At 39.4% G+C, this 22,050-nt stretch overlaps 1 long non-coding RNA gene across 1 annotated transcript; it reads right to left on the bottom strand.

The window, feature by feature from the left end:
* Window positions 1–440: 440 nt before the first annotated feature.
* Gm40030 lies at window positions 441–16,576 on the bottom strand. The gene is made up of 3 exons (XR_867141.2): window positions 16,542–16,576; window positions 5,448–5,637; window positions 441–480 (listed from the first exon to the last, which is right to left on the bottom strand). It is a non-coding gene; the product is annotated as a predicted gene, 40030 (long non-coding RNA).
* Window positions 16,577–22,050: the final 5,474 nt, after the last annotated feature.

Genomic DNA, 22,050 nt, shown 5'->3' with positions numbered 1-22,050 from the left:
TCTCTTACAAAAACATAACAGTAGATTTCTTATCTAAATTAGGATCTACACAATAAATTGATTGACAAGAATTATAATGAATGTAAAAAGACTTGCCAAGATTGGCGATCTTAACTCTTAAAGTTATCTAACAATAAGCATATAGGTAAGGTACACAAACTTTCATAGCTATAAGGATCTGGCCTGAATAGCCAAAAACAGTGTCTCTGACGAAAGCATCTTGTACATTCTCTGTACCAGTCTTTTTGCCTCATTAGTCAGCTTTTTTAGTTGTCTTTATTTTAAGTTGGCACCAGGTTGGTACTCCTTGCTGCAGCCCATGGTGGAGATACGAAGTTTCTTTATCTGTTTGTAAGTGGCTGCTCTCAGATGTCTCCTCTTTTGTGCACTCAACACAGCTTTCTGGTCACCACTGTCAGGGCACTCACAGGTCACAGGTCAGCCTGTCACATTGGAAGCTAGCATGCTCTTGTAAGCATTCTGTGGAAAAAACAGAAACATTCCCCGTTTTCCCCATATTAAGTATCTGAACAGGATCATGACATGTGCCAATAAGAAGATCCTTATTATCTGCCCTAGACACTATTATATCCAGTTTTTCCAAAAACAAAAATGTGATCCAAATAATGTGCACAGGGATATAATTTCTCCCCTTCTTTGTTTTTAAAGAAGATATAGTTTTTAAAGTTTTATAATACCTTGTCTTTGAGAATCATAAAATATCTCAGTAACATGTGTAACATTAAACTGTTGACAAAACATCTCAAATCTTTGGTTGTAATAGCCAGTTTTAATTTGATTTAGAACACCAAGAAAAAAAAATCAACACAGGCAATGATTAACTATACTTTTAGTTGTTTTTCTTGTTAAAGTACTTGTAATTAGAAAGACTAAAAAGGTATCAATAGTCATGTGTATATTTTTTTATTAAAAATGAGTATCCTTTTGCAATAATTGATTAAGTATAAGTCCTTGAGAATTAACACCAATGTGTGGAACAGGTAGAAACTGAGGACACTGAGAGCAAATCTTTACAATATGACATGCATATTTATTTATTTATTTATTTATTTATTTATTTTAAGTACCAAATTATTATTTTAAGCCATTACTATTTTGATGATGGAAAGAATGAGATTATATGGCCAATTATTTTTGTATAAGATCCATAATCTACCTGGGATATAAATCTAGCGTGGCATTGTCTTAAGAGCTCTTTTCCAGGCAATCTTTAACATTTTAAAACACCATCTACAGCACATAATTTAATTATCTGTGCTGAAGCAGGCAGAAACTCGAAAGAATAAACATGTGATCAATTCACATATATTTTTTCCCATAGAAGAATTGTTTTTAAATACAGTAAATGGGATGCATGCATGCATGAATTTATAGAAGATACAAAAGTATGTATATAAGCAATTTTAACCTATTTTTAGGATGAGTATCAATTTTATTTAAAATGATGGTATGCAATAGGTCAAATATCAATATTTTGCAATAACCAATTGGTGTTTGGAACAAGGAATTCTTAATTAGCACCACAGCAGCTTTATAATAGGATGTTAAAACTTTAAGGTAAAGAAGAATGATTTTACTTTAATGATTTTTCCTGCCAAAGAATAGCTGTGGACACATTTAATAACAATAACTAGAATATGTAGCTAATATTTGATTACCACCAATTATAATCGATACCAATAGATTGTAGAGCTTTTCCTCTACTTCCTCTTAAAGCCTTTTTGGTTCTCACCAGTTAATTTGAATCTCACTTGATAGCACCTAACAAAGGCTTAGGTTCTCCTGTGGTCAGTTTAAGGTAAGGTCTTTAGCCAATTAACATCTCCTGGAAGCTTTTGAAAATAAAATTTTAAAGCAAATTTTACCACAATTTTCCAGTATAACTAAAACCCTAAATATTAAAAATATTGCCTCTGAATCTTATGGAGCAACAATTATTCCCCAGAACTTTAAACTTTCCTTTAGAGGCATTGGCTAATAGAATACTTTTCATTTAGGAAACAATATATACTGAAAGAGTTAAACTTTGTTTCTTGTATTGAAGCAGACAATAAAAATTTCTTACATATTGTAAAGCTATGTTAGCCATACCTACAGGCAAAATTATCTAGTGATCACCAGTTCATTAAAAGCAAAAAAACATCTGAATAGATCTGCAACAAAGCTAAAAAGAAATTCCCTTGAACACAGGGCAAACTTTCTCAGGCACTGTTTGCAAGATAAAAGAAGGTTACAAGCTTTTTTTGGGGTTGCCTTGTGCCCTGCATTAACTCAAACATAAAATATTTTTTAATCTGAGCATTTTGGCCTTCCTGTAATAAGGACCGATTTTAGAGGAACAATTTAACTGTCTATGTCTCTAATTTTTGATACTCCTTTTTAAAGATGATTACTCTTATAATTATCTTAATTACAATATACAGGTGAATTAAAGATCTTAAATTTGAAATCAAACTGCAAGCTGCAGTCAATGGAACACTGGCAATGTTAACCATATTTTTTAAGTTTCCGTTGCAATATTAGAATATATCTATAACTTTTGGAAAGCAAGACCCAATTTTAAACAATTTATTCTCCTTAAAATCAATACTAGAAACATCACTATCACGTTACAAAGTTTGGCTGCCAATTCATGAATGCATGACAGTGTAAATTTTAATGTTCTATTAAAGAGACATTGTTTTAAAAACTTATCTCTATAAGTCTACTTTTTAGGATAAGAATTACATAAAATATTATGTCAATTTAGGAGTATCTTTAGAGGAGTAATTTTCTGGGCGGGTTTATGCCAGGTGCTTTTGTTTGAAAATGACTCTAGCCCTGAGTTACTACTTAAGCTAACTTTGTAACCAGTGTTATACCTTTTTAATCATACCCAAATAACTTATTAGCCAATTCTCTATGACCAAGATATGCAGATTATATTTATACCTTTAAGACCAGTCAAAACCCAAATGAAGTGGCTACACGAATCTTATAAATTTAGATCAACCAAAGAATTTTACTTTTTATAGCTATACTTATAAGATAAAAACACACTTTGTCATTTGCTAAACACAATACTCACAAAATTGTAGAGAATTTTTTAGGGAAAAAAACCAACTATCAACTTATTTGCCTTAGAACTAAGAGTTTGCAGATTCCTTTTCTTTAAAAACAAATTTTTCAGCAGGACCTCTCCTGCTGTGCTTGATGTTTGGCTAAAGGGAGGGGCCTCTGATCCTCAGTTGTGCAAACTGAGAGTGATTTAGCAGGTAAAGTTTTAACCATTTTATTTTCTTTAACATGAAACATAAAACAGCCAGTCATTCAGACAACGAAACAATCATTCAGACAATGAAACAGAAAACATACATGAATTGACACGTGATTGGTGCACCAAACATAGACAATAGAAAGAGGGTAGAGAACTTCTCCTGTAGGGGCCAGAGAGAATAAAACAGGGCATCCCCCCGATTTCTCTCTGTCCCTGGGAGAGTTCTAAAATCCATTTTCCTCTATCCCTTCCTTTCCTTTCCTGCTTGTAAGAGGCAGCTTGTCAAACCAAGATTAAAATCCAAAATTTTCTAACAGCTCTGGCAAGCATCTAAAACTTCTAATTTATTTAATCTGAGGGCAAATTTTTGAGAAAACACACAATCTCTATACACTAAATGTCTCAAATAGCCTAAAAGTTTACCATGCTGAATCTTTTTTGAAGCCATTATCAGTGCACACTTAGTCAAATATTTTATAGCCATCTGCAAAAACGCTCTCTATTTTTTGCAACCAACAAAAACACCATCGGCAAAATGAATTATATATGTTTTAGGAAATGATTTCTTAACTTCCAATAAAACCCAATCTATGAATTTTTTGACACAATGCAGGATTGGGGAGTTGTAAATAAGGTAACAATAATAATTGAGCTATATTTTGACCATTATGAAGTCTCTTTAAAACCCATTTTTATTTACTCTTAACGTGTTATTGCAAATCTCTAGCAAGGGCCTCGCAGAAGCATGCCTGGGCCCAACACACAACTTCCTACGCCAGAGAGTTCTGTCAAGGTAAGCTGAACTGACTCAAAGGGAAGCTGCCTAGCATCTGAAAGCAGGGTAAAATTTCCAAATAAGGCTATGCCCTCATAAAAGGGCGCGGGGAAGCAGAAAAGCACATCCAGCAATCTTTAAATTCTGACGCATTATCTCTTTGTGTCTTATCCAACAAGGCTAAAGCAGAAGCATTCAATATAGACCACAGTAAATCAGTGGAAGAGCGCCCCCCCCCCACCTTTGTCCAGGCCCATCGAGGCCTCGGTTTATCCAGGTCTGCATGCTTGGCCATGGGCGGGCCTGCAATGGCAGAGTGTTCTTGCTCAGACCTGCTGCCTTAGGCCGCAGAAGCCCCGAAGGCCCAGCCTTGGCCTTCAGGCCTACCTGGTGGCTGCCTCGAGGGCGAGGGCACCTGGCGTCTGCCAAGGTAGGGACCTAGGCTGCTCCCGGGCCCCTCGGGCTCACCTGGCATGGCCGAGGCCATGAGGGGCTCAGGGCGAAGAAGGCCGCACTCTCGAGCTTGATGTGCTTTCTGCTGAAACCCTGCACAATCTCCCGTGGGGGGTAGGGGGTTGTCTGCAGTTGTTATTGGGGAGACGGGCCTCGCAGGGGGGCCCTCTGGCCGTTTCCCTGGACCTTAGTTACTAGGGTGTTCTGTCTTTGTGTAGGGCATTCTCTAGCAAAATGTCCAGGTTGGTTGCATCTATAGCAAGTTTTTTCTCCTTTATTTAGTTGTAGAGCAGCCCCAATGGCCAGGTTAATAGACTTAGAAACTTGTTGAGAAAACACATCTACCTCATTACAAAGTTTGATCATACCATTTATATCTAAACTTTTAGTTTTACTTCTCAGGGCAGCCCTAAACTCTGACTTCCAAGTTAAATATTTGTCTCTAGTGAGGACAGACTGAACAACTTTATTTCATTCATTGGGTATCAAGTAGCCTTCCCCTGCTAAACCTTCTAATATAGATACTGTGCGCCAGCAGCTTAGTTTCGCTTTTGCGAGATGGCTATCGGGAGTTTTCTAAAAAATCTTCAGTAAGGACTAGGAGGTGAGCACCTTCTCCACCCTCTTCTGCCTGTTTAAGGAGATCTCTGATGATTTCCCAATTGCTAAAAAAAGGACTCAGGGACATCTTCTTGTTTTATCAAAGCATTAATATCTTTGCCTACTTTATTCTAAGTTAAAGGGTGTATTTCTGAACCATTCAATACCAGCCATGGACATCTCTTGTCCACAAAACAAAAAAAAAACTTTATTAAATCCTTTTTTTTTAAACTCTTATCCCTCTCTCCTTAAGAGAACCCTTCATCTCTCGAATAAAGACTGCCTCTTTGGACAGAATCTTCCCCATGGTTAATGGGACAACAACTGAATGCCTAGGCTTACCCCTCCGATGTCCGATGTCCGTCCGTGACACTCTAGTGAAGTGGTGGGGGACTCTCCCACTGTCTCACTATCTGCGTGGTACCTCTTTAATCCATTGTTCGGAGGGTGGTCGTACCTCGTGCCCCATGTCTGGTGCCACTTGACCGATCCAGCAGGTCCACTTATTCGAGGGTCTCGAGGGGACCTTCTCCTAAAAATCAAATTGGGGGGGTGGTGGTAGAGAGAGAGACGAGGTTCTTGTGAAAATAACGACACGGAAACTTTCTGGATTGCATCAAGACCCCAATGTATTGAGAAAGGCCCAAGGCTTAAATGCACAAGCTAAAGGGGTAGTACAGATACTTATCAGCGGGAGGAGTGGGGCAATACAAGCAAAAGGAGAAGTACTTATCAGTGCGGGGGGAGGGGGCAATAGAATTGCACATTCTTTGTCAGTTACTCGGGGAAGCAGGAACTTGGTGGTATCAGGGTGTGTTCAGGACATCGGCAATGGTGTGTAGGTGGCCAGCTTTTGACCCCCTTTTCTTCTCAGGGGGAGAGGCCCAATTTAGAGATCAGGACAATAGTGTTGTCTAAATAGCTCCCAACAGATGTGAAGTAAAAATTTATTTATTTCCAGGCCAATCCTGCAGTCTCCTCAGAATTAGGAGAGAATAGCAGCCCTGAGTGAAAAAAGAGGAAATTTTATATTTAAACTCAAGGCCAAGGTTCATAGTAGGCGATTACAAAGCTAGAATTGCTTTGCAGTTAGTAATTTAGTTAAAAACCTGGCAGCTCTAAAACCATACCATGAACACTGGAAACAATTTACACCATGTAAATCTCAAGATTATTGGGGAAAAACAAGTCAAAAAGAAAAGTTGTCCTTTAACATAGAACATGATTAGAGAAAATACCATAGTAAACATAGGAATTACTGAATGTTTTTCTTTAGGATTAATTTGGAACAGGAAAAAGAATAGTCTTTAACTGGCCCTTAAAAAATAAAGTTTAGAGCTGGGTGGTGGTGGCACATGCCTTTAATCCCAGCACTTGGGAGACACAGGCAGGCAGATTTCTGAGTTTGAGGACAGCCTGGTCTACAAAGTGAGTTCGAGGACAGCCAAGGATATACAGAGAAACCCTGTCTCGAAAAACCATATATATATATATATATGTATATGTTTGGATTGTTTAGCATCCTTTTTATTTTGAGACAGGCACTCATTTAGAATGCAGTTGACCTTGACTCAGTAAATAAACTACAATTTAAAACACCTATTGGATCTGTAATAAAGAGTAGTATATATTTAATCCTGTGTTTTGGGCCACCATTACTTAAATGAGAGTCTTCAATACAAGATTGACATGATTCATGATTTGGTATTGGGTGGTTTAGAAGTAAAGGAGAATGTTCATAAAGGGGTTGCTTCTTCAGGGAAGTCTATAATTGTCAATCTTGGGATTATTCCTAACTTCAAAGACACAGGACAGATTATAACTGCTCTAGAGATAAAGTTTGAACAATATTCCATCCTGGTTCCTATAGTTGGAAGGGGTGACTTTCTGGGTTCTGACCTTCCATACAACACGTGTGTATATTGACTTTTCTATTGTTATCAAAAAACACAGCATGGACAAACAAATTATAACTTAAGATATAAAATCAGGCTTACAGTGCCAAAGTGTTACAGTCAATCATGGCAGCATAAACACATGACATCAGGCAGAGATGAGAATTCATATTTTGAACCACAGGCAAGAGGTAGCTAGCAATATGGGCATGGTCAGAAGATGTTAAAACCTGAAAATGCACCCATGTGCCAGACCTCTTGCAAAATGGCCACATGTATTCTCTCTGTCCCAAAGAACTCCACAAACTAAACGTAAGTTTTCAAACATATGAGACTATGGGAACCACTCTCATTTAACTACTACAAGTTTTTCCAGAAGTAAAAACTATTTTTATCTGACCACACTGTACCATATTCTTAAGAGAGCCATTATGTTTCCAACATACAGTGTTATAATAAAACACACCTTACCAGAAAAAAAATCAGAGGATAGGAAAGAATGAACAGACCAAACAAGACCAAAATTCAGCAGGGAAAACACCAAAACTTATAGCTTCTTGTTCAGCAATTTGAGATTATGATGAAATTGCCCTGACTCTATGGTCTTAGGTAGTCCCACTCCTCTAGCTGTGTCACCTCCTGCATACATAATTTCTTTTTTTAAAAAAATAAATAAGATTTATTTATTATTTTTATGTAAGTACACTGTACCTGTCTTCAGACACCCCAGTAGAGGATGTCAGATGTCATTATAGAAGGCTGTAAGCCACCATGTGGTTTTTGGGATTTGAACTCAAGGCCTTCAAAAGAACAGTCAGTGTTCTTAACTGCTGAGCCATCTCTCCAGCCCCAACATAGCTTCTTTCCTACAAACGCCACTACCTTCCTGCAGTTGTCCTCAAAGCTGGTCCTTGTATCTTGAATCTTTTGTGTATAGTATTCTCTTTTATTCTATTGAAAGGGGGTTAGTGGACTGCTCAGATCATTCAGTTCTTTTTTTTTTTTTTTTGGCAATTTTTTAAAGATTTAATTACTTATTTTATGTAAATGAGTACACCATAGTGGTCTTCAAACACACCAAAAGAGAGCATTGGATTCCATTACAGATGGTTGGGAGGCACCATGTGGTTGCTGGGAACTGAATTCAGGATGTCTGTAAGAACAGCTAGTGCTCTTAACCACTGGGCCATCTCTCCAGCCCACAAATGCCATTTTAGCATTTGAAAATCTATTAAAAACAAATTAATTAAGTCATTATCTAGGCTCATATACCTCAAATTCCTGTTTATTAATTTTCTGTATTTTTCTTGAGCATTGGTCATAGTACACAATAAATAGTATTTCAATCTGATGAATGCTTATACTGGAAACACCAGCTTTCTGACAGTATGACGTCACCGGAAAACTGAGTAATAACTAAGCAAAAGTGTTAAATAAAATAATACTCACACCTACATTAAGAACCTATTTGTTGTCAGATATTATCAAATGGATATACAGAAAATACTCATAGTGAAGAAAACGAAGTCTTCTGTGTAACATAATATATAAAACTGAGAGACAGTCCCTAAAAACAAAAAAGCTAAACATATCCATGTAATATTAGAACTCATTTAGGCACAATTGTTTCAACAAAGAGAAAAAACTAGAAACATTGTCATATGGCAACAAAGAGAACAAAAAATTTGGATGGCGCCTCCATTAGAGACAAAGAACAGCACTTGCCATTGACACCAAAAATTGAAGGTAAAATAGCCAAGCTCTCCAATACATTCAACAGTCAATTACTGGTGAAAGACTTTTTTTTTTCCTTCCAATTTTTCATTAGGTATTTACTTTATTTACATTTCAAATGCTATCCCGGAAGTCCCCTAAACGTTGCTTCCCCCCTCCCCCCATGCTCCCCTACCCACCAACTCCCATGTCTTGGCTCTGGTGTTTCCCCTGTACTGGGGCATATAAAGCTTGGAAGACCAAGGGGCCTCTCTTCCCAATGGTGGCCGACTAGGCCATCTTCTGCTACATATGCAGGTAAAGATACGAACTCTGGGGGTAGTAGTTAGTTCATTTTGTTGTTCCACCTATAGGGTTGCAGACCCCTTCAGCTACTTGGGTATTTTCTCTAGCTCTTCCATTGGGGGCCCTGTTTTCCATCTAATAGCTGACTGTGAGCATCTACTTCTGTGTTTGCCTGGCACTGGCATAGCCTCACAAGAAACAGCTATATCAGGGTCCTTTCATCAAATTCTTGCTGACATATGCAATAGTGTCTGCGTTTGGTGGATGATTATGGGATCGACCCCCGGGTGGGGCAGTCTCTGGATGGTCCATCCTTTCATCTCATCTCCAATCTTTGTCTCTGTAACTCCTTCCATGGGTGTTTTGTTCCCAATTCTAAGGATGGGCGAAGTGTCCACACTTTGGTCTTCCTTCTTCTTGTGTTTCATGTATTTTGCAAATTCTATCTTGGGTATTTTAAGTTTCTGGGATAATATCCACTTATCGGTGAGTGCATATCATGTGAGTTCTTTTGTGATTGGGTTACCTCACTCAGGATGATTTTGTTGACAGGACCCTGACTTAGCTCTCTATTGTGAGTCTATGCCAATGCCTGGAAATACAGAAGTGTATGCTCACAGACATCTATTGGATGGAATATGGGGCCCCTACTGAAGGAGCTAGAGAAAGTACTAAAGGAGCTAAAGGCGTTTGCAACCCTATAGGAGGAACAACGATATGAACTAAACTGTAATCCCAAGAACTCTATGCCTCTAGTTGCATATGTATTAGAGGATGGCCTAGTCGGCCATCAATGGGAGGAGACACCCTTGGTATTGTGAAGATCATATGCCCCAGTACAGGGGAATGCCAGGACCAAGAAGTGGGAGTGGGTGGGTTGGGGACCAGGACGTGGGGAATGTATAGGGTACTTTGGGGATAGCATTTGAAATGTAAATGAAGAAAATATCTATAAAAAATTGTTTTTGGAAAAAAAAAAGAAATGTTCAAAGCCCTTACTCATCAGAGAAATGCAAGTCAAAACAACTCTGGGGTTCCATTTTATACCCACCATAATGGTTAAGATCAAAAAACTCAAAAGATTACACATACTGGCATGGATGGGAAGCAAGGAGAACACTCCTTCATTGATGTTAGGATTATAAACTTATATAACCACTCTGAAAATCAATTTGGTGGTTTCTGAGAAAACTTGACATAGTTCTACATCATGACCCAGCTCATGACATTGTATTTTAAATGCTTTATGTTCATCAAATACCACCAATTGTGTGCAGAATTTCATTCAAATATTTGTACTGGAAAGGAATTCCCAAAAATATTTCTAAAGAAATTACAATGATCAAGTTTTTCTGCTCAAAATGAATCATAGAGTCAGATGAATATGTTTGATTGTCAAAGGTATTTTTGTTGCTTCCTTCTCACATCAAAATTTGGGAAGATGCTGTAACCACATGTATAACCTTCCACATGCAAAGGTTTCTCTGTGTATTAAAAAAGGCTGTTATACTAAGTGCTTTAGAAAACATCAAAATGATTAGTCATCATCATCAAGGAAGCTTGATCTCTAGACTGTACTAAAGTCCTGGTAGAGGTGAGAGAATCCCAAGACACAAAGGGAGGGACCATAGATGAAATGACCAACAGTGGAGAGAGGGAACATGTAGAATCCACCTACAGTATAATGACTGGACATTACATGGACGGATGGGATTGCCATCCAAAAGTCAAAAATTCTGACCCAGAATTGTTCCTTTCTAATAGAACTTCAGAGACAAAAAAGGAAAAGAGACTGAGGGGAAGGCGGTTCAGTGACCAGAACAAATTGGGATCCTTCTCATGGGGGGTCTCCAAGGCCTGACACTGCTACTGATTCTACAGTGTGCTTATAGGGCGGAGCCTAGCAAGGCTGCCTCCTGAGAGGACCAACAAGCAGCTGACTAAGCAGATACTTACACCCATCCAATGGTTTGAAGTCAGGGACTCCTGTGGTTGAAGTAGGGAAAAGCTGAAAAAGGCTGATGACCCTGAAAAGGTCAGCTCAGGAACTTTGGGAAGGTCATGAAACACTTGCCCTTACAGAAGGGAGAGTCCATTAACATTCCTCAGACCACAGGGCAGGGACCAACCTAGGGGTGGGGACACATTCCACAGGATAGACCTTTGTACACCTTCAGATGTGGGACATTCTAGTTACCTCATTCCCTAAAGACCAATCAGTTTAAATGGTGCACTATTTTACCAATAATATTGTGCCTAGATGTTGGTGCTCAATTTTTTTAAATTTTTTTTTTTTGAGACAGGGTTTCTATATATAGCCCCGACTGTCCTGGAACTCAGTCTGTAGACCAGGCTGGCCTTGAACTCAGAAATTTGCCTATCTCTGGAAGGAGGGAAGAAGGAAGAAAAAAAGAACAAAAGAGAGAGAGAGAGAGAGAGAGAGTGGGAGAGAGAGAGAGAGAGAGAGAGAGAGAGAGAGAGAGAGAGAGAGAGAGAAAACAAGTCAAATCAAATCAAATCAAAACAATAATATGTACATATTCTTTTAAGGAATGTCCAATGTCCTCCCAGTTAAAGCTAATGACTGCATGGTGATCACAAGTCCAGGAGGCAAAGGTGTGGCTAATGTTTCAGCAAAATTGTAAATGCTGGGGCCTTTGGGACTTCCCTTTAAAGCTTGGAAAAGACATATAAAAACATGGGTTCAAAACATGTTAATTCCTCAAAAAATAATGATGCAATTTGAATCATGAGGGGCTTAACAAATCTAAAGGAAGAAAAGCATTTGTCTTGTAGCTAACTTGTCAGAAAGATACTAAGGAAGGAGATAAAGAGATTTAGGGAGTGGTGATCACAGGAGATCCCATTCTCACATTCAGCTTTTTTTTTTTAATGTTTTTAAAGGCAGACAGATTCCTGAGTTCAGGATCAGACTGGGACAGAGCAAGCAGAGCAAGGTTAAACCCAAATGTTATAGAAAAGGTAACTTCAGAACTGTTTCAGCTAGTATAACATCTCTGCTTAACAAATGTGGGTTCATTTCTGGGTCTTCAATTTTATTCCATTGGTCTACCTGTCTGTCACTCTACCAATACCGTGCAGTTTTTATCACAATTGCTCTGTAGTACAGCTTTAGGTTAGGCATGGTGATTCCACCAGAGGTTCTTTTATCATTGAGAAGAGTTTGCTATCCTAGGTTTTGTGTTATTTCAGATGAACTTCCAAATTACCCTTTCTAATTCATTGAAGAATTGAGTTGGAATTTTGATGGGGATTGCATTGAATCTGTAGATTGCTTTTACAAGATAGCCATTTTTACTATATTGATCCTGCCAATCCATGAGCATGGGAGATCTTTCTATCTCCTGAGACCTTCTCTGGTTTCTTTCTTCAGAGACTTGAAGTTCTTATCATACATATCTTCAGTTCCTTAGTTAGAGTTACACCAAGTTATTATTTGTGACTATTGTGAAGGGTGTTGTGTCCCTAATTTCTTTCTCAGCCTATTTATCTTAGTGTAGAGAAAGGTCATTGATTTGTTTGAGTTAATTTTATATCCAGCTACTGCACTGAAGCTGTTTATCAGGTTTAGGAGTTCCCTGGTGGAATTTTTAGGGTCATTTATATATACTATCATATCATCTGCAAATAGTGGTATTTTGACTTCGTCCTTTCCAATTTATGTCCCGTTGATCTCCTTTTGTTGTCGAATTGCTCTGGCTAGGACTTCAAGTACATATTGAATAGGTAGGGAGAAAGTGGGCAGCCTTGTCTAGTCCCTGATTTTAGTGGGATTGGTTCAAGTTTCTCTCCATTTACTTTGATGTTGGCTACTGGTTTGCTATGTATTACTTTTATTATTTTTAAGTATGGGACTTGAATTCCTGCTCTTTCCAAGACTTTTATCATGAATGGGTGTTGGATTTTGTCAATTGATTTCTCAGCATATAATGAGATGATCATGTGGTTTTTGTCTTTGAGTTTGTTTATATAGTGGATTATGTTGATAGATTTCCATATATTAAACCATCCCTGCATCCGTGGGATGAAGCCTAATTGATCATGATGTATGATCCTCTTAGGAATGCTTTCATTGTGTGCCATAAGTTTGGTTATGTTGCGGCTTCATTTTCATTAAACTCTAAAAAGTCTTTAATGTCTTTCCTTATTTCCTCCTTGACCAAGTTATCCTTGAGTAGTGTGTTGTTTTCAGCTTCCACCTGAATGTTGGCTTCCTATTACTTATGTTGTTATTGAAGATCAACCTTAGTCCGTGGTGATCTGATAGGATGCTTGGGATAATTTCAATAATCTTGTATCTTTTGAGGCTGTTTTTGTGATTCATTATATATGGTCAATTTTGGAGAAGGTACCGTGAGGTGTCAAGAAGAAGGTATATCCTTTTGTTTTGGGATAAAATGTTCTGTAGATATCTGTTAAATCCATTTCTTTCATAACTTTTGTTAGTTTCTCTGTGTCTGTTTAGTTTGTTTCCAGGATCTGTCCATTGATGAGAGTGGGGTGTTGAACTCTCCCACTATTATTGTGTGAGGTGCAATGTGTGCTTAGATCTTAAGTTTCTTTAATAAATATGGATGCCTTTGCATTTGGAGCATAGATATTCAGAATTGAGAGTTCCTCTTGGAAGATTTAACCTTTGATGTGTATGAAGTGCCCCTCTTTGTCTTTTTTGATAACTTTGGGTTGGAAGTTGATTTTATTCGATATTAGAATGGCTACTCCAGCTTGTTTCTTCAGACCATTTGCTTGGAAAATTGTTTTCCAGCCTTTCATTCTGAGGTAGTGTCTGTATTTTTCCCTGAGATGCGTTTCCTGTAAGCAGCAAAATGTTGGGTCCTGTTTATGTAGCCAGTCTGTTAGTCTATGTCTTTTTATTGGGGTATTGAGTCCATTGATATTAAGAGATATTAAGGAACAGTAGTTATGCTTCCTTGTATTTTTGTTGCTAGAGTTGGCATTCTGTTCTTGTTGCTGTCTTCCTTTAGGTTTGTTGAAGGATTACTTTCTTGCTTTTTATTGGGCATAATTTCCCCCTTGTGTTTGGGTTTTCCCTTTATTATCCTTTGACGGGCTGGATTCGTGGAAAGATAATGTGTGATTTTGGTTTTGTAATGGAATACTTTCGTTTCTTCTTCTATGGTGTGATGCTTTGTATATTCTTGGACCAGGGAGTGGCACCATTTGGAGGTGTGGCCTTGTTGGAATAGGTGTGACCTGGTTGGAGTAGGTGTATCACTGTGGGTGTGGGCTTAAAACTCTCACCCCAGTTGCCTGGAAGTCATGCTTCCACTAGCAGCTTTTGGATGAAGACATAGAACTCTCAGCTCTGCCTGCGCCATGACAGCATGGATGCTGCCATGTTCCCACCTTGATGATAATGGACTGAACCTCTGAACCTATAAGCTAGCCCCAAGTAAATGTTTTTAATAAGACTTGCCTTGGTCATGGTGTCTGTTCAGAGCAGTAAAACCCTAACTAAGACATATGGTAATTGAGAGTTTGGCTGGGTATAGTACCCTGGGGTGTCATTTGTGTTCTCTTAGTGTTTGTATAACATCTGTCCAGGATCTTCTGGTTTTCATAGTCTCTGGTGAGAAGTCTGGTGTAATTCTACTAGGTCTGCCTTTATATGTTACTTGACATTTCCCCTTACTGCTTTTAATAGTCTATCTTCATTTAGTGCATTTGCTGTTCTGATTATTATGTATCGGGAGGAATTTCTTTTCTGCTTCAGTCTATTTGGAGTTCTATAGACTTCTTGTATGTTCATGGGCATCTCTTTCTTTTGGTTAGAGACGTTTTCTTCTATAATTTTGTTGAAGATATTTACTGACCTTTTAAATTAAAAATCTTCATTCTCATCTACTCCTATTATCCGTAGGTTTGGTCTTCTCATTGTGTCCTGAATTTCCTGGATGTTTTGAGTTAGGATCTTTTTGCATTTTGCATTTTCTTTGATTGTTGTGCCCATGTTCTCTATGGAATCTTCTGTCCCTGAAATTCTGTCTTCCATCTCTTGTATTCTCTTGCTGATACTCCCATCTATGGTTCTAGATTTCTTTCCTAGGTTTTCTATTTCCAGTGTTGCCTCACTTTGTGTTTTCTTTATTGTGTCTACTTCCCTTTTTAGGTCTAGTATGGTTTTGTTCATTTCCATCATCTGTTTGGATGTGCTTTCCTGTTTTTCTTTAAGGACTACTACCTGTTTGGTTGTGTTTTCCTGTTTTTCTTTAATGACTTGTAACTCTTTAGCAGTGTTCTCCTGTATTTCTTTATGTGAGTTATTAAAGTCCTTCTTGATGTCCTCTACCATCATTATGAGATATGCTTTTTAATCTGGGTCTAGCTTTTCGGGTGTGCTGGGGTGCCCAGGACTGGCTGAGGTGGGAGTGCTGGGTTCTGATGATGGTGAGTGGTCTTGGTTTCTGTTAGTAAGATTCTTACGTTTGCCTTTCGACACCTGGTAATCTCTGGAGTTAGTTGTTATAGTTGTCTCTGGTTATAGCTTGTTCCTCTCGTGATTCTGTTATCGTCTATCAGCAGACCTGGGAGACTAGCTCTCTCCTGAGTTTAAGTGGGTAGAACACTCTCTGCAGGCAAGCACTCCTCTTGCAGGGAAGGTGCACAGATATCTGGCATTTGAACCTGCCTCCTGGCAGAAGATTAAGGCGCAAAACAGGGCCTATCCCAGAAGCTGTTAGCTTCTGTAGTCCACACTCTCACCTGCGCAGACTAGTCTCAGAGGGCTCCAGGAACCAAGATGGCTCCCCGAGATGCTCCAGCAAAGCCCTCCTGGCCAGGGTGGACACCTCTCCTCTGGCAGGGAAGATGCCCAGATGTCTGGAGCCTGAATCAGGGTCTGCCTCAGAAATTCTGTGGCTTCTGACTGCCCCAGAAGCTGTTAGCTTCTGTAGTCCACACTCTCACCTGCTCATACTAGTCTCGGTGGGTTATTCTGAAAGTTCCCAATACCCTTCCTCAGCTCTGCTTCCCTACCCACCCACTCCCACTTTTTGGCCCTGGCATTCCCTTGTACTGGGGCATATAAAGTTTGCAACACCAAGGGGCCTCTTTTCCCAGTGATGGCCAACTAGGCCATCTTCTGTTACATATGCAGCTAGACATATGAGCTCTGGAGGTACTTTATACAGGCACTTAGCACTATATACTTTACTCTTAGGGCTGCTTTCATTGTGTCCCATAAATTTTGGTATGTTTTGCCTTCATTTGCATTTAATTTTATACAGTCTTTAATATCTTTTTTTTTCTTTCATTTCCAGAGATCATTGAGTTGTTCAATCTCCAAGTGTATTTAGGCTTTAGGTTTTCTGTTGTTATTGAAATACAGCTTTATTCATATTGTCTGATATGATACTATTACTTCAATTTTCTTTCTTTTTTGAAGATTTATTTATTTATTTATTTTATGTATATGGGTACAGTGTCGCTGTACTAATGGTTATGAGCCATCACCTGGTTGCTGGGAGTGAAGGTTGCTTACTTTGATCAGCCACGATGGCTCAGGATCTGCTTGCTCCAGCCTGAAGTTTTATTGATTATTATATGTAAGTACACTATAGTTGTATTCAGATGCAACAGAAGAGGACATCAGGTCTCATTCTGGATAGTTGTATGTTGTGGTAAATCTCCAACCCAAATATGCCCTGTCAATGATAACACAACACAGTTAATATGAATACAAGCTGTATGCTTAGACTAGGCAGATCTACTGCTACACAACCATCTTCTCCATCTATGAGACCCCTTAGAACTTGGGTTTCTCTAGGCCATGTGCTTTTCTGCTCTGCTTTTGTTCTTCCTCCTCCTCTGCATCCTCTCCCTCTCAAATTTTCTCCTTCTCTCTCTCACCTTCTGCTCCACCTTCCCTTTGATCTGCCCAATCATCAGCTCTCCTTTATTTTACAAATGAAGGTGGGAAGCAGGTTTACAGGAAATCACCTGAGTGCTGACTCATTCCTTATTCACAACCACTCACAGGAGAATGGAATTAACATCTAATATAATTAGCTCCAGGGCTATTCACAACAGTTGGGAGCCACCAAGTGGTTGATGGGATTAGAACTCAGGACTTTCAGAAGAGCAGTTAGTGTTCTTAACTGCTGAGCCATCTCTCCAGCCCCACTTCAATTTTCTTTATCTGTTGAAACTTGCTTTGTGGGTGACTACATGGTTCTATTTGGAGAAGAATTCATGAGGTGCTGAGAAGAAGTTATATTGCATTGTGTTTGGGTGGAACATCCTATAGATGTTTGTTAAGTCTATTTGATTCATAGTGTCTGTTAGTTTCATTATATCTCTGTTTAGTTCTTGCATGTTCACATGCATGTAGGGATCAAGGCTGGGTGCCTTCTTCATTCATACCCCACCTTCTGTATTCAGCCAGTTCTCTCTCTGAACCTGAGTAGACTAGCTTGCAGGCAAGCCCTGAGGTTGCTCCTGTCTCTGCCTCACCAGTGCTGGGATTACAGCAAGTGCTACCACTCTCAGATTTTATGTGAGTACTTGGGATCTGAACTTGGGTCCCTGTGTTGATGCTTGTGAAAGAACCACAACGTGAGGACTCCCCCACGTTCTGACTCAGGAGAGGTGACACCCCAAACCACTCATGAGAAAAGGTCTTGCTGCAAACTGCAAGAGGACTTTTATTATCAAGAGTGCTCTCGGGCTCACGGTCATACACCACACAGGGGTAGAGAACCGTGGCTCCCCGAGTATCTGGGTAAGGGAGTATTTAAAGGAAGAAACCACAACTCAAAGGGGTGGGGAGAAAAACACCAAAAATACCAGTTAAGAATTACAAGGAAGTGGAAAGTCAAGACAGTTACAATGAACCTCTAGCAATAGCACTTTTGGATAGCGGGTTCCAGCCATGGTCAGGGTGGGTCAGGGTGATTTTCTTTGAATGAACACTCTCAGAACCCAGGAAGCAGGTGGGTCACAAGGAATGTTGCTATCTGTTTTATGATTAGCATACCTGGGAGCATTGAATCACAAAGGTCACATTCTCAAGCCTGGGCCTAAGGCCTAGTTTTTATGTTATGCTCTTTCAGTGCAAGAGCTTTATATAAAGAGTAAACTCTCTAGCTCCAATATACTCTGTACTGTGTAGAGAATGCCCAATCTTTGAGAAGATTTCAAGAAGGAAAAAGAAAAATTCTAAAAATTATGTAAAAACATCAACATGGAATTAATAGACAAGAATTGGAAATGTCTCCTCACCACTGGAAACAAAAGATCTTTATGTTTACCATGTGAGAAGACCAAGTTCAAAGGGAGGTCAGCATGTTTCAGTGTATGGATACAGAAAAAGATGGGGTTATTTGTAGGGGTAAACATGTTTGAGAAGAAGAGAGGAATTATAGACTACAGTTAAGTATGGTTTGCCCATATATGCATGATGGGCTCTATGGTGTTTGCATAAGCTTAGCTCAAAAAGCAGCACTGTTAGGAGGAATAGCTTTGTTGGAGGAAATGTGTTACTGTGGGAATGGGCTTTGAGAACTATCCTGAGCTTATCCCTGTTCCGCAGGAAATAAACACAGGACACGCCAGGTTCTTCCGTGGTTAACTTTACTTCAATAACATAGTGAGGTAGACAAAGAAGGCTCAGAAAGTGTGTGGCTTAAATACTTTTTGGTGACGTGTCTAAACTAGGACTGGTAGCAACACCCACGATTCTCATGCACCCTAGGGATAGGCTAAACACCCCAGGGGTTGGGTTAGTGCCCTGGGGGATGGACCGGTGCCCGGAAATGGGCTGGTGACTTTTGGCGGGTTTTTGCTTTTAGCACATGTGCATATAGCTTGTTCTTTGTTTAGGTGGCATAAGGCACTGCGGAGCCAGTGCCATCTTAAGATGGTAAATGTTATTGCGGCTCTCCACAGAGAACATCCTCCTAGTTGCCTGGGAGACAGTCTTCTGGATAACTTTAGTACAAGATGGAGAACTCTCAGCTTCTTCTCTAGCATCATGTCTGCTTGAATCCTGACATGCCTCTTGCAATGATGATATTGGATTGAACCTCTGAACCGATTAGACACCCAAATAAATTCTGACTTTATCGAAGTTGCCTTGGTCATGGAGCCCCTTCACAACAATGGACACCCAACTAAGACTGCCTTTATATTGAATCTGTGGAACTATTACATCGGTGATTGAGGAGGAGCCTTAGCAACAAATGCAAAATAAGCCTTTAATAAAATGAAGCAAAAGTTCATAACTGAAAAGAGCCATGCAGCACACTGTGAATAAATGGGAAGGTGCAAAACTAAAACAAAACTTTGCATTGCTTTGTAAGTAAATAGAGGCTCCCTAAATTAATAGGGCCTTTAGGTGTCAATAGGAAAGCCAGGGTACTACTCAGATGGTGACAGAGATGACAGGCTGCCCACATGAAGTGTGAGGGCATATTGGACATCTTGAAAATCACTGTGTAGACCAGAGTGGCTTCAGATTCACAGATATCCATCTGCCTCTAGCTACAAATTGGTGGGATTAAGGAATGTGCCACCATGCATGGCTAAACGATTATTTTAATACTAAAACAAGAACAGTGAGATGTGGATTAGGCAACAGGATTCAAATGTTATAAAAAATAAAGGAGAGCCACACAGTACTTCTACTGTCCTGTTGCTATTTCATTACATGTGCCCATGATGGCTATTCCTGTTTGTCTTCTAGACTATAAATGGAATGAACTAGAACCCAGAAATGGAGGCTACACATGTGACCCAGATCCTGAGGCAAGAAGGCATAGGCTTCCGATTGCATCTTGACATGAAGAGTTTGAGGCATAGTGACCATGAAAATCTTAGGCCCAGGAAAAGTAGTTCATACCTTCAATCCCAGAAGATTGAGGCAAACAGATCACTGAGTTTAAGGCCAGCATGTTCAAAGAAAGTTCCAGATTCAAGCAGGGTGGTACATACCTCCATGTGATCAAGACTTAAGTTATTTATTCAACTATATACTTAAATTTTCCTTTCTATAGAGATTAATGTATCTGTCATTAAATATGTCCCCTTTATGATTATATAACTTGAATTAACATAAATTTCTATCATCTGTCTGAGATAAGGTTTTTCAATTATCCCCTGTTAACATTTGACCTATAATTTAAGTTCAAAACCTTCAAATTTTTTACTCACCCATGGACTTTCATTAAATTCCTGTGTCTATTTCCCAGGTCTAAAATTGTCATATGTGCATGAACAATCCCAGAATTCTGTATGGATCACATTCAAAAGAATAAGTGTTTGCTCTGCCATAAATGTGTTCAAATTTTCTTTAAAGCATTTTTTTTTTCATTCCAAACTAGGGTTTCTCTGTATAGCCTTGGGTGTCCTGGAACTCACTTTGTAGACCAGGCTGGCCTCGAACTCAGAAATCCCCCTGCCTCTGCCCCTCAAGTGCTGGGATTACAGGCATGCACCGCCAAGCCGGGCAAAAGAACACTTTCTTGCTTTTTCTAGAGTGTACTTTTCCTCCATGTGTTGGCATTTTCCATCTATTTTCCTTTGTAGACCTGGGTTTGTGGAAAGGTGATGTGTAAATTTGGTTTTGTCACAGAATATCATGGTTTCTCCATCTATGGTAATTGAGAGTTTTGCTGTGGACTGTAGACTGGGCTGGCATTTGTGTTCTCTGAGCATCTGTATGAGATTTCTAGGATCTTCTAGCTTTCATAGTCTCTGGTGAGAAGTCTAGTGTATTTCTGATAAGTCTGCCTTCATAAGTTACTTGACATTTTTCCCCTGACTGCTTTTATTACTACTTCTTGGTTTAGTGCATTTGGTGTTTTGATTACTATGTGACAGGAGGAATATCTATTTTGGTCCAATCTCTTTGGAGTTCTGTAGGCTTCTTGTATGTTTATGGGCATCTATTTCTTTAGGTTAGGGGCATTTTCTTCTATAATTTTGTTGAAGATATTTACTGGCCCTTCAATTTGGGAATCTTCACTCCCTTCTATACCTACTATCTTTTTGTTTGTTTGTTTGTTTGTTTGTTTGTTTGTTTTGTTTGGAACAGGGTTTCTCTGTGTAGCCCTGGCTGGCCTGGAACTCACTCTGTAGACCATGCTGGCCTCGAACTCAGAAATCCACCTGCCTCTGCCTCCCAAATGCTAGGATTAAAGGCGTGTGCCACCACTGTCCAGCTATACCTCTTATCCTTAGATTTGGTTTTCTCATTGTGTCCTAGATCTTCCGGATGTCTTGTTTTAGGAGCTTTTCGCATTTTTGCATTTTCTTGAATGTTGAGTCAATGTTTTCTGTGGCATCTTCTGCACCTGTGATTCTCTTTTGTGTCTCTTGTATTCTGTTGGTGATGCTTGTATCCATGACTCCTGATCTCTTTCCCGTTTTCTATCTCCAGGGTTGTCTCCCTTTATGATTTATTGTTTCTAGTTCCAGTGTTAGATTATGGGCAGTTTTGTTCCTTTCCTTCACCTGTTTACCTGTTTGGTTGTGTTTTCCTGTATTTTTTTTTCTTTTCTTTTTTTCTTTTTCTTTTTTTTTTTTTTTTTCTTTTTTTTGGTTTTTCAAGACAGGGTTTCTTTATATAGCCCTGGCTGTCCTGGAGATCACTCTGTACACCAGGCTGGCCTCAAACACAGAAATCCACCTGCCTCTGCCTCCCAAGTGCTGTGATTAAACGTGTGTGCCACCATGCCCGGCTTCCTGTAATTTTTTAAGGGTTTTTTTTCCTCTTTAAGGGCTTCCTGACAGAAACCACAAGGCTCCTGTCCCAGGCTGCTTCTAGGTTTCTGTGTCCTGAGGCTTTCAGGAGGGTCCCTGTGACCAGTAGTAATGGTTTTACCTGTGCTCACAGGTGTTTCAGTACTCCTGGGAGACTAGCTCTCTCCTGGCGCTATTTTGGTAAGGATCTTACCAAATGTGAATCTTAAAGCAGCCAGACTCTTCTGCAGGTAGCCAGAAGCTGATGGTCTTCTGTCCTGGGAAGAGCCTAAGCATAGGAGTTGATTTTT

This window comes from Mus musculus, chromosome 2 (genome assembly GCF_000001635.26).
Source record: "Mus musculus strain C57BL/6J chromosome 2, GRCm38.p6 C57BL/6J".
NCBI lineage: Eukaryota > Metazoa > Chordata > Mammalia > Rodentia > Muridae > Mus > Mus musculus.
The sequence above is the reverse complement of the archived record's forward strand: the minus strand, read 5'-3'. Positions and strand labels throughout refer to the sequence as shown.